Raw genomic sequence first — 11,712 nt, 5'->3', positions numbered from 1 at the left:
ATCCAACTTTAATACATGTGCCAGAAAACACATGGATTCTTTGTGCTGAAATTTTCAGGGATCATGACTAATGTCCAATGCAGAGCACACTTAATGATTCTCGGTGTTAGTTGGGCTTGTTTCACCATTTGAAAATCAGCATGTGAAAATCTATTTTCAGAGATTGTACTAATCTCAAATGAGATGTGTTCTTCCTTTTTCATCTTTGTTACTGTAATAATAGAGATAATATTTAAGTGCAGAGTTTATCAATTGCTTTCTTGATATGTGTATTCTGCCAGGCAGTTTAAGATTTATAACGTCATTTACATTATTCAAGAAAGTTATGAGGGGGTACCTGGGTGGCTCAGTCAGTTAAGCATTTGCCTTCAGCTCAGATCATGATCCCAGGGTTCTGGGAGCGAGCCCTGCACCCTGCATATGGCTCCCTGCTCAGTGGGGAGCCTGCTCTTCCCTCTCCCTCTGCTGCTCCCCCTGCTTGTGCTCTCTCTCTCTCTGTCAAATAAATAAATAAAATCTTAAAAAAAACAAGAAAGTTATGAGGTAGATGAGTGCTTTGCCTAGAGCCTTACATATAGAAAGTGTTAAAAAAATATGAACTGATTTTAACTAGCATAATGCTCTACCCCAGAGAAGTTGAATCAAGTGCTCCTGGCCCCCTAGTGAGCATTAAGGCCAGAATTCAAGTCTAGTCCTATATGACTCAGAAATCCAATTTTCCATCTTACCAGGAATGTTCCCCTGTGATAGTAGATCACATACCTATATTGTGGGTTATCAAAGGACTTGTATGGATCCACTCTAATTCTATTCCCAGCCCCCTTTGGATCCAGTGGGGTGAGAGCATATTCATAGCTTTGGAACAAAAACTAAGTCAGCTCCAAGGGACTGAATTTGTAATCTTGGATCAGTCCAGCTATTATCTATCTGGAGCCAACTCTGAGGAAGATAAGTAACTGGTAACTTCTTTCTCAGCAACTCCCTCCCCCATAACCTCCACAGATTCATGCATGAACACACATGCACATACACTTACACAGCCACATCCCCATCCACACATCTCCAGGTCCTGACTTTCTCTTCTTTTAGCCTCTCAAGGCCTATTGTCAATGACTCTTACCAATACTAGGATTGGTAGGTAGGAAGTTCCTACTTCCGGGGGGAGGACTTTGGGACCAACTCAGAAGGCATTGTTTCAGCAGAAACTGATGGAGCTTACATGAAGAGCAATCTTTTCTCTGGAGTTTCAGAGAAGATATCACTTCTTCATGAGATAGTCCTTGACTCAAAGGATCTTGGTATACTTTATAGATTCTTGATTATCTAGTAATTAGCTTCTAGATTTTCTTTCAAAAAATTTTATTTTGGGGATGCCTGGCTGGCTCAGTAAAGCATGCGACTCTTGATCTTAAGGTTGTGTGGAGTGTAGAGATTATTTACAAATAAAATCATTAAAAAGAGAAAACTTTATTTTGAAATAATTATAGACTCACAGGAAGTTGCAAAAATCATAGAGTCCTAGTACTCTTGTCCTATCTTCCCCCAATAGAAACATCTTGCATGACTATAGTGTGATAACAAAGCCAGGAAATTGACATTATATGGTTAACTAGACTAGAGATCTTAGCAGATGTCACCAATTTTCACCTGTACTCATTTATGTATGTTCATGTGTGTGTGTGTGTGTGTGTGTATAATTCTATGCATTTTTATCTCATGTATAGATTCGTGTAACCACTACCATAAGAACATTCTGAACTGTTTTATCCCCACAAAGCAACTCTCTCATCCTACCTCTTTATAGTCATATTACCTGCATACCCTCCCTATCCTTGTTCCCTAGAAACCACTATATATATATATATATATATATATATATATATATATATATATATACACACACACACTTTGGTCATCTCCATAAGGTTATATAAATGGAATCATGCAGTATGTAATGTAATCTAAGACTGGCTTTTTTTCATTTAGCATAAAGCCTATGTGATTCACTCAAGCTGTAGTATGTATCAATTGCTCATTCCTTTTTATTGCCAAATAATGTCCCAGTGTACAGATGTACTTTAATCTAGCTATTCATGCTTCCAAGGACATTTGGGTTGTTTCCAGGTTTAGTTATCACAAATAAGGTTACTGTGAACATTTGTGTTCAGGTTTGTGTGTGGGCATGTTTTCATTGCTCTGGGATAAATGCTGATGAGTGCAGTTGCTGAACCCTATGGTAAGTGTAAGTTTTATTTTATAAGAAAGTGCAAAGTTGTTTTCCAGAGAGGCTTCACCATTCTACATTTCTACCAGAAATATCTGAGAGATCCAGTATCTCCACCTGCTTGCCAGCATTTTGTATTTTCATTATTTTTTAAATTTTAGTTGTTTTAATTAATGTATAGTATTATCTCAAATATCTCATTGTGGTTTTATTTTGCATTTCCCGAATGACTAATAATGTTGAACAACTTTTCACATACTTACTTGTCATCTATATACATCTATATATATTCTTTGGCGAAATGTCTGTTCAAGTCTTTTCTATTTTCTAATTGAATTATTTATTTACTGCTGATTCCTTTTTCTTTTTTTCATAAATTTTGTTGGGGCACCTGGGTGGCTCAGTTGGTTAAGTGTCTGATTCTTGATTTCACTCAGGTCATGATCTCAGGATCATGAGATCAAGCCCCACTTTGGGCTCCATGCTGAGAGTGTAGTGTGCTTAAGATTCTGTCTCTCCCTGCCCCTCTCCCCAGCTCTCTCTCTCTAAAAAAAGAAAAGAAAGAAAAAAATTTTTGTTTTATTGTGAAATGATTGCCACAAAAGTCTAGTTAACATCTGCTGCCATATATAGTTGCAAATTTATTTTTCTTTTTTTTTTTAAATAAATAAATAAATTTATTTTTCTTTTTTTTTTTTAAATAAATAAATAAATTTTATTTATTTATTCATGAGAGACAGAGGAGGAGAGAGAGGGAGGGAGAGAGAGAGAGAGAGAGAAGCAGAGGGAGAAGCAGGCTCCCAAGGAGCAGGGAGCCCGATGCGGGACTCGATCCCAGGACCCCGGGATCATGACCTGAGCCGAAGGCAGACGCTTAACCATCTGAGCCACCCAGGCGCCCAGCAAATTTATTTTTCTTGTGGTGAGGACTTTTAAATCTATTCTTTTAGCAATTTCCAAATGTGTAGGACATTATTATTAATTATATTTACATTCTGTACATTACATCCTGTGACTTATTTATTTTATAACTGGAAGTTTGTAACTTTTGATCCCCTTCATCTATTTCACCCACCTCCATCTGTCACCTCTGATAATCACCAATCTAGTCTTGGTATCTATGAGCTCATTTTCATCTTTTTTTAAAATTCTACATATAAGAGAGATCATATAGTATTTGCCTTTCTCTGTTTGACTTATTTCATTTATCTCACTTCAGAAATCTGATTAAGCCAATAACCATGAAAAAAATATTCCTTCCTCTACTCACCCTTAATTAGGGTTTAATAGTTTCTTTCTCCTTGCCTTTGATCTGCTAGGCTGTCCTCTAACAAATGCTTTCCCCTCTATCCTTAGTTTATCCTGAGTTATCCATCCTGAATGGTTAGCTCAAATCCTTTCTCCTCCAAGAAACCTTCCCTAGTGGGTCAAACACTTCATGGTCTCTCTTTTCTTGACCTTTGGTTACATTTATATAGTCATTACTGTATAACATAATGAAGGAAAGCAAAAGTTATCCATGCTTAGGGTACTCTCTGTTTTCATCTCTCTGGTGCTGTGTTTGGAGCCTAAGGATCCACCATTTGTAAGAAGAATGCACTGTTCTTTTATGTCCCACTAAGGGAAAAATGTTACCATTAAAATATGGTATACCACCAAATATAACACATGCTGATTTTAGAGATGCTGAAATGTGAGGGCAATATGAATCTTGGAATGGAAAAAAGAATATTTTATATAGACTGCACTTGTAATGATGGGTTCATGTTTAAGGTATGTGCTCAAGATCACCCCTGTGGTAGAGTCAGGGTTGGCATGGCTACTAGGTTCTGGGACCAATTAGAAAGCTCTTTCTGCTATTTAGTTTTTGTTGTTGTTGTTGTTGTTGTTTTTTAATTTAGTTTATTTTATTATGTTACGTTAGTCACCGTACAATAAATCATTAGTTTTTAATGACTGCTATTTAGTTTTGAAGGTTTCATACATGCAGGTTCTGTCTCCTTGGGTACTTAGAGGATTCTTGACCTCAAAAAAACTAATTGTAGTATTAACATAGGATCCAGCAATTCTACTTCTAAGAATTGAAAGCAGGGACTCTAACAGATATTTGTACATATTTGTAGCAGCATTACTCACAATAAGACAACGTAGAAAGAATCCAATGTCCACTGGTGATGAATGGAAAATGAAATGTATTTCCATACATTGGGACATTATTTGTCCTTTTAAAGAAAGAAAATTCTGACACAGGCTACAACATGGCTGAACCTTGAGGACATTATGCTAAATGAAATAAGCCAGTCACAAAAGGACAAGTATTGTATGACTCCACTTACATAAGGTACCTAGCCAAATTCATAGAGACAGAAAATAGAATGAGGAAGAAGGGGTGCAGAATTTTTGCTTGATGGGTATAGAGTTTCAGTTTGGGAAGATGAATAAATTCTGGAGATAGATAGTGGTGAATTACTTAATGCGATAGAAATGTACACTTAAAAATGATTAAAAGGGTAAATTTTGTTTTGTAGATTGTATCACAATAATTTTATTAAGTTCCTTGAGTGCTGAGACCATGGTCATGTTTTTTTGGGTTTCCTCAGAGTGAGCCATATGCAAACCTTCAGTGAGTGGGTATTGGCAGATTATTCAGGAATAAATCCTTGCCCTCAGCAAGCTTACACTCTTACTGTAGTGTTTTCTCGTACACACAGATATGCGTGGAACCTGTAAATCCAAGATGAGACAGAAGAAAGTGTGTGATAGTGTAAAAGAGGCTCTGCATGAAGGCTAAGGTAATAATTCTAAGTAAGGGAAGTCACTATTCAAGGTGGAACAGCTTAGGAGGGTGTCATGGAATAAATGTCTTAAACTGAGCCTTAAAGACTATGTTAGTGATTAGAGTAGAATGTGTCTGGCTTCAAGGTGGATGAAGGAGCAGAAGAAAAGGCTTGAAGGCCCATAGGTTTAGAGGGGAGGCCAGGGATGAGAGGGCCACTGTGAGCAAGTGGTAAGGAATGGCACAGGATAGGAAGGGGCTGGTTGAGAAAGGATGTAAAAAGCAAGGATTAACATTTGTTTGTTTGTTTGTTTGTTTGTTTATAAACTGTGTAAAATATACATAACATAAAATTTATCATTTTAACCATTTTTAAATGTATAGGTCAGTGCATTAAATACATTCATATTGTTGTGAAACCATTACTACCATCCATCTCCAGGACTTTTTTATCTCCCCATACTGAAACTCTGTGCCTATTAAACAATATCCCCCCATTTCTCCTTACCCCATCAAGAGAGGTTTAGTCAAGAGAGGTTTAGTTTTGAGCTAACAATTAAGCATGAGTCCTCTTTCTGGGTGTTGGGAGACCTGGAGTAGGTGTTTATTCCCCCTTGAGCTGGTTCAAATGAAGGGGCTTCATGGGGAAGAAGAGCAAAGAACATTCTCAATGCAGTCTCAGAATGGAGCCATAATGGGGGGGACAGAGGTCCCAGATCTGAATTTACATTGGCCCTGGAAGCTTGAGCACAAGCATTTACAGATTCTTCTCAGAATGATTTAGCTCCCCTTAGTTTGTCTGGTCAACTAACAATTACTCTATTCAGGTTCTGGAATGGTACCTGGTCAAAGGCTGTGGGTGGTTGAGGCATAAAACATGTCCCAGAGCAGCCAGGCAGGAAGGAATGGTAGCTCTGGAGGCAGACAGAGCAAGCATGTTGGATAGGATGGAAAAGGAATCCAAATGGTATTCAGAGAAGATTCTTTGGTCCAGCTGGGTTTTAAAAAGACCTTTTAAAAAGGGGAAATCTTTTCATGGCTGTCATAGTAACCCATGTGTGAGAGAGAGGGCCTAGGCTAGTGGGGAGGTGACAAAGAGAGGCTGATCCCAGAGATGTGGCAGGAGTTGAAGAACTGAGAGGTACAGCCGTGAAGGATGAAGAGGGGACCAAAGAAGGAGGGTGGAGCAAAGTTGAGGCCAATATTTGAATGTGGAGGATCTTACATGTCACTTGTGACTGTATTCCTAAAGAGCCCTGGCCATAGACTTACTTCATTATCCTTATTAATAACTGTTTTCAATAAGACAACACCATACAAGGGAACTTTGGTGGAGGATGGATGTAATTTGAACCCTGATGTTCTTATAGTAGCATGACCTTGGGAAGTCATCAAATCCTCTGAATCCCAAATTCCTCATTTGTAAAATGGGACTAACAACAGGACCTGCCCCATAGGGTTGTTCTAGAGATCAGCAATAATGAGGGTTGGGTGCTTGGTAAGGAAGGTACTCAGGATGGAGCAGAGGTATCATCAGTTTATTAAATCAGTGTCTTCCAAACCTCTCAATCCTTCTTTGTCCTAGGCAGAGTTCTAATATGGCCCAGCAAAATTCCACCCCATGGTGCACACACCCTCATAGTTCCTTCCTGCGAGTGTAGGTGGAACTGTGAATATGGTGGTATTTCACTCCTGTGATTGGGTCACTAATCAATTGATTTCGAATTAATTAAAAGGTAAGATTATTCAGGGTGGGTCTGGGCCAATAAGAGCGGTCTGTAAAGGAGGACTGGGCCTTTCTTGAAGTCAGAGATTCAAAGCCAGAATCTTCTGCTGGCCTAGAAGAAGCAAAGTCCATGTTGTGAAGAATGCAGCATGGTAGGGAACAGTGGGCAGACTCTAGGAGTTGAGTCTCAGACCTACAATTGCAAGAAATGCAATTCTACCTACAAGCCTTGAGTTTGGAAGAGGAACTAAGCTCTGGATGAGGTTACAGCCCTGGCTGACATCTGAATGCAACTTGGTGAGACACTGGGCAGAAAACCCAGCCAGCCTCTACCAACTCCTAAACCATGGAAACTGTGAGATAATAAATGTGCATTGTTTTAATGATCAATTTGTGGCAGTACGTTACACAGCAAGAAATAATTAATACACTCCAATTCATCTTCTGCCTCCACCACTCTGCTAAGCCCACACCTGTCAAGGTGTGCAATGTTCTCCAATTTGTCCTCCAGTTACAAGTCACTTCTCTTTCCTTATCTGAATCCATCTTTGGGTGACAGTTTTACTTCCTAAAATTCTTTCCCCTTTCGACTTCTACGTCCCACACTTCTTTCATTTTCTTTCTGCAATAATACCTGCTGTTTCTTTATCTTTCTCTGGCTCCTTCTCCTCCTTTCCTCTATCTCAGAATGTTGGAGTCCTGGGGCTTAGTTCTGGGTAATCCTTACTATCTTTCTTTCCTTACATGATCCCATCCAGTCCCACAGCTTTCAAAATCATCTGTATGTCAGTGACTTGCAGAACTGTATCTAGAAGCTTGATCTGTGGACTCCAAACACACATCCACACTTGATATTTCTTCTGGGTTATAACATGTCCGAGAGAGAGTTCTTTCTTTCTTTCTTTTTTTTTTTTTTTTTGAACTGTTTAAAATTGTTAACATCTATTGTAGTAATGCAATATGAATTTTTAACATAACCATATGAATTATTATTAAAATGTTCAATCATTTCCTACTGAAGCATGTCCAAAGTTATAAAAATCCTCTCTTTTAAAGTAACCTATAGTGAATTAATCCAAAGTAATTGTGGCACTTTAGATAAAACATTTACTACACTGTATATTTTAAGTAGCTAAGGGATAGCCTGGTCAATAGCCGGTTACTGGAAAGAATTTAAAAAGCATGGCTTTCTTTAAGGAGGGAGTCATTTGGGATCACCGGGGAACATTGAGGTCTCATGAACATTGTGCAAGCCCCAAAAAAACATTGTCACTCATTCCAACCCAATGCCTCTGCTGGCATGAGAAGGGGCTCCAAAGCGGAAGGAATCAATGTATGCCTTAATTTTCTCCAAATCAATTCCATGATGTAGGGATCGCTCTGTTAGCAGCTGAGGATCATGTATTCTTTGAGTTCCTGATAGTATTTCTTCTCTTCTCATGAACAAATCCTAAGTTAGAAACTTAGGATTTCTTGGGTCAGGCATGGTATAAAAAGGTCTTACAGCCTTACAGGATATTTATCAAGAATATAAAAGTCTGTATCATACCTTTCTTTTACCAAACGACCCAACAGTTTTCATTGGGTGTACTCAGATCTTCTTAATCTCCCATTTCGATTCCAGCTTCCCTAAGCATAGTCAATACTTCACAATACTTGAGTCTTAAAGTTGGCTCCAAAAATTTGAATGACTCACACAGGAATTGTTTTATTTATTGTCTGAATTTCGGTTGAAACCTTTCTTGGAGTCCTTTGAATATCTTTACTAAGGTGCCAGCAAATTTCTTCCACAACGTCATGGTAATGGTAATTAAAAGCCGTTTCAATGTCCAAACCAACAAATTCAGTTAGATGTCTGTGGGTATTCGAGTCTTCAGCTCTGAATACTGGTCCAATACAGAAAACCTTCTCAAAATCAGCACAAATACACATTTGCTTGTACAGCTGTGGGGACTGGGCCAGGTACGCATTATTTTTAAAATATGACACAGTAAATACATTGGCTCTTCCTTCACTGGCAACTGAGATAATTTTAGGAGTTTGGATCTCCACAAAATCCTTGTTAATTAAACTCTCTCAGAAAAGATGGCGGATGCCAGACTGGAGACGGAAGACGGCCTGACTAGCTGATGTCCTAAGATCAATGACTCTGTTGTCTAATCCTGTATCCTACTTAACAGTAGCTCTTCCTTCCTCTTCTCCTTCCGCTTCAGGCCGAACAGCATCATCCAGCGGCAGGGGCAGGAAGGGTTCAAACTGATCATATAAATCTTTTGAACATGTAACTGCGTCTGGCCGTGTACAGCTTCCAATTTTCTGATTCACTTTTCTCACTACACCTTCTACATCTACGATGCTCTCTTTGTTAATGTTGGCAGCAAATTTAACCATCTGCTTGCTTGCATGGTCTCCCACCGCCACGAGCGCCTGGACATTAAACTGTTGCTGATGTAGGACTAAGAAACACTACTTACCTTTAGGTGTACTTGTATGAACTCTTGCACGCACCCAAACAAATTCTTCAGCTTTGTGTACTGTCAAGTCACTAATCCGAACCAAAACATGATCTGGTTTTTCTTGTGATGGTATCATTGAAGATACTCCATATCTTTCTTTAGCATAATCTTCTGCCACATCCATGATCTCCTGCGGCTTCTTCTTACTCTTGCAGCTGGTGCTGGCGCTGGGCATTGGGACAATGGGACCGGGCAACTGTCACCACCCTCCCTCGCAGGCTTCGGTAGGGCAGGCCTCAAGAGAGAATTCTTAATTCCATTCCAACTTCTGTCTAGACTTGTGCCTCCTGTGGTAAATGACACCGGTTTTCACCCAATGGCTGAAGCCAAACATCAGAGTCTGTATTAGCTAGGATCAATCACCCCAGCCAGCACAAGTAACTACTTTCTTTTCCTGTTGAATCAGAGACATAAGAAGCTTACAGTGGCTGGGTGGCAGTCTTAACTTCCAGTGCAATGGGATCGTTGTTGTGTCTCCTGGTGGAAGCATTTCTCCCTACGTAATTAAGATCTCTAGGCCAGCAGGACATAAGGTCACAGAAACAGGAAGCAAAAATTTTGCTGGTGAATCGCTAGATGTAATAGTGAACAATAATACTCCAATTTCCACCCCTTAATTCCTGGATCCATGAATCCTGGTTATGGGAGAAACAGTACTATATATTGGACACTGATTCAGAGCATATGTAGCCAGAATTCTGGAAAACCTGGCCCCAGCCCTGCAAGTACTGCTACCCAGCTAACATGGTAACTGAGTCTTCAAAAGGTCATTTTACCTTTCTAATAAGCCAGCTGCTTCAGGCTGATGGAGAACATGGTGAGACAAGTGAATTCCATGAGGACTGGCCTACTGACACACTTCATTTGCTGTGAGAATTCTTTGATCAGAAGCAATATTATGTGGAATACCATGACATTAGATAAGGTATTTGGACAGATACATTTCGTGCAAGGAAGGCAAATCTATATCAGAGTGAGTGTTTATTCCAATAAATAATGCCCCTTCCACCAGAGGAGCAATCTAATGTGATTAACCTACCAGCAAGTAGTTAGCAGATTACCCCGGGTAATTGTGCCATACGAGGGACTCAGGGTTAGTCTCTGTTGTTAGAAGATTGGGTGCTCAGCAGTGGCCATAGCCAGATCAGCCTTGGCGAGTACAGGTCCATGTTGCTGAGACCATGCATAACTTCCATCCCGGCCCCAATGGCCACTTTGTTCATGAGCCCATCGTGCAGTAACAGGGTGACTGGGGAAAGTGATTTGGCAGCTTGGTGGTGATGAGTTCCAGCTAAACCCATTGTAAATGGGCAGGGAAGACCACTCTGCATTGAGGGAAATACTGCCCCCTCCCTGGAGAAAGAAGGCCACCTGTGAAGGCATTCCCCATTTTTCATGTGGAAAGGAGACAGATGAACTAAGGAACATACTTTTATGTTGGTTGTTCTTGGGTGTCCATTCTCAGTTAAGAGCATTTTCAAATTGTACATGTTGTCTTTGCCCCTCCTGCACCCAAGATTTTGATGAATCCCCTACCCTTTCCTCAAGGGTCTGTTTTGTGAAAAATACAAACTTTCCCAGAGTCCCACAATTTCATTTCAGAATTACTGTTCCAGATACTTTTTGGAATGCAACAATTTTATTAGAATTCAATAATGGAAATCTTTGGGATCAGAGAAGTTAAAATGAATTTTATTTGGGAAGCTTAGAGCTTGACAAGCTTGAAGACATTCAAAAGAAAGGGCAGCCCTCCCCCCCACCAAAAAAAAACCCAAAACAACAGTGATGGCTCAGGATATAATATGGATGGTTGGAGTATTATAGTCCAAGAGGACACAACATTTACAGCATTTGAGGGAATCCTTGGGTAGAAATGTAATGCCCTAAAATAAGGAAAATGTTCATGTAGAAAGATGAAATCTCTGCTTGCTTTGTTACATTTACGAATGCAATATATGCATTTGAATATATTGTATAACTTCCAAAAGTCTCCATTTATTAGCTGTTAGCTTGAATAGGAGCTTGTAGATATCTGAGGCCTATCAACTGATAGTTAAGCTGTGATTCATCAGGATGGATCTTGACATCAGCTAGTGTTGTATAGACATCTGGAAAGTCAGAATTCTGTGAGGGATGACATTTTTGAGGGTTTGGAATATAAGGATTAAGATTATGACAGGCACCTGAAACATTCTTGCACTGACTATGGATTATGGATGGTCTTTTTCAGCATCCCTAGCTCTCCCATCTCTCTCTCCCTTTAAGCTACACCATTTACTCTTTTTGGATGATGGCAGTGAGTATAGTAATTACTATCTCAGTGTGTAACTAAGAATTTAAAAAGTCTAATCTGCATTAGGTATGCAATGCAAAAAAACTGTCATCTTCATCACATAAGTGTAGAAGTGCATGCAGTGAACTGACTGACTTTAGCATTCTATGAGAATCCTCTGGAGCTTTGGTTCCCTGT

General features: G+C 39.5%; 1 pseudogene; it reads right to left on the bottom strand.

The window, feature by feature from the left end:
• Nucleotides 1-7,930: 7,930 nt before the first annotated feature.
• Nucleotides 7,931-9,417, bottom strand: LOC114199262 (aspartate--tRNA ligase, cytoplasmic pseudogene; annotated as a pseudogene).
• Nucleotides 9,418-11,712: the final 2,295 nt, after the last annotated feature.

This window comes from Eumetopias jubatus, unplaced genomic scaffold (assembly GCF_037043125.1).
Source record: "Eumetopias jubatus isolate StellerSeaLion01/CBP00866 unplaced genomic scaffold, mEumJub1_p1.0 scaffold_6, whole genome shotgun sequence".
NCBI lineage: Eukaryota > Metazoa > Chordata > Mammalia > Carnivora > Otariidae > Eumetopias > Eumetopias jubatus.
Note: the sequence above shows the minus strand (reverse complement) of the source record. Positions and strands in the feature narration are given on the sequence as shown.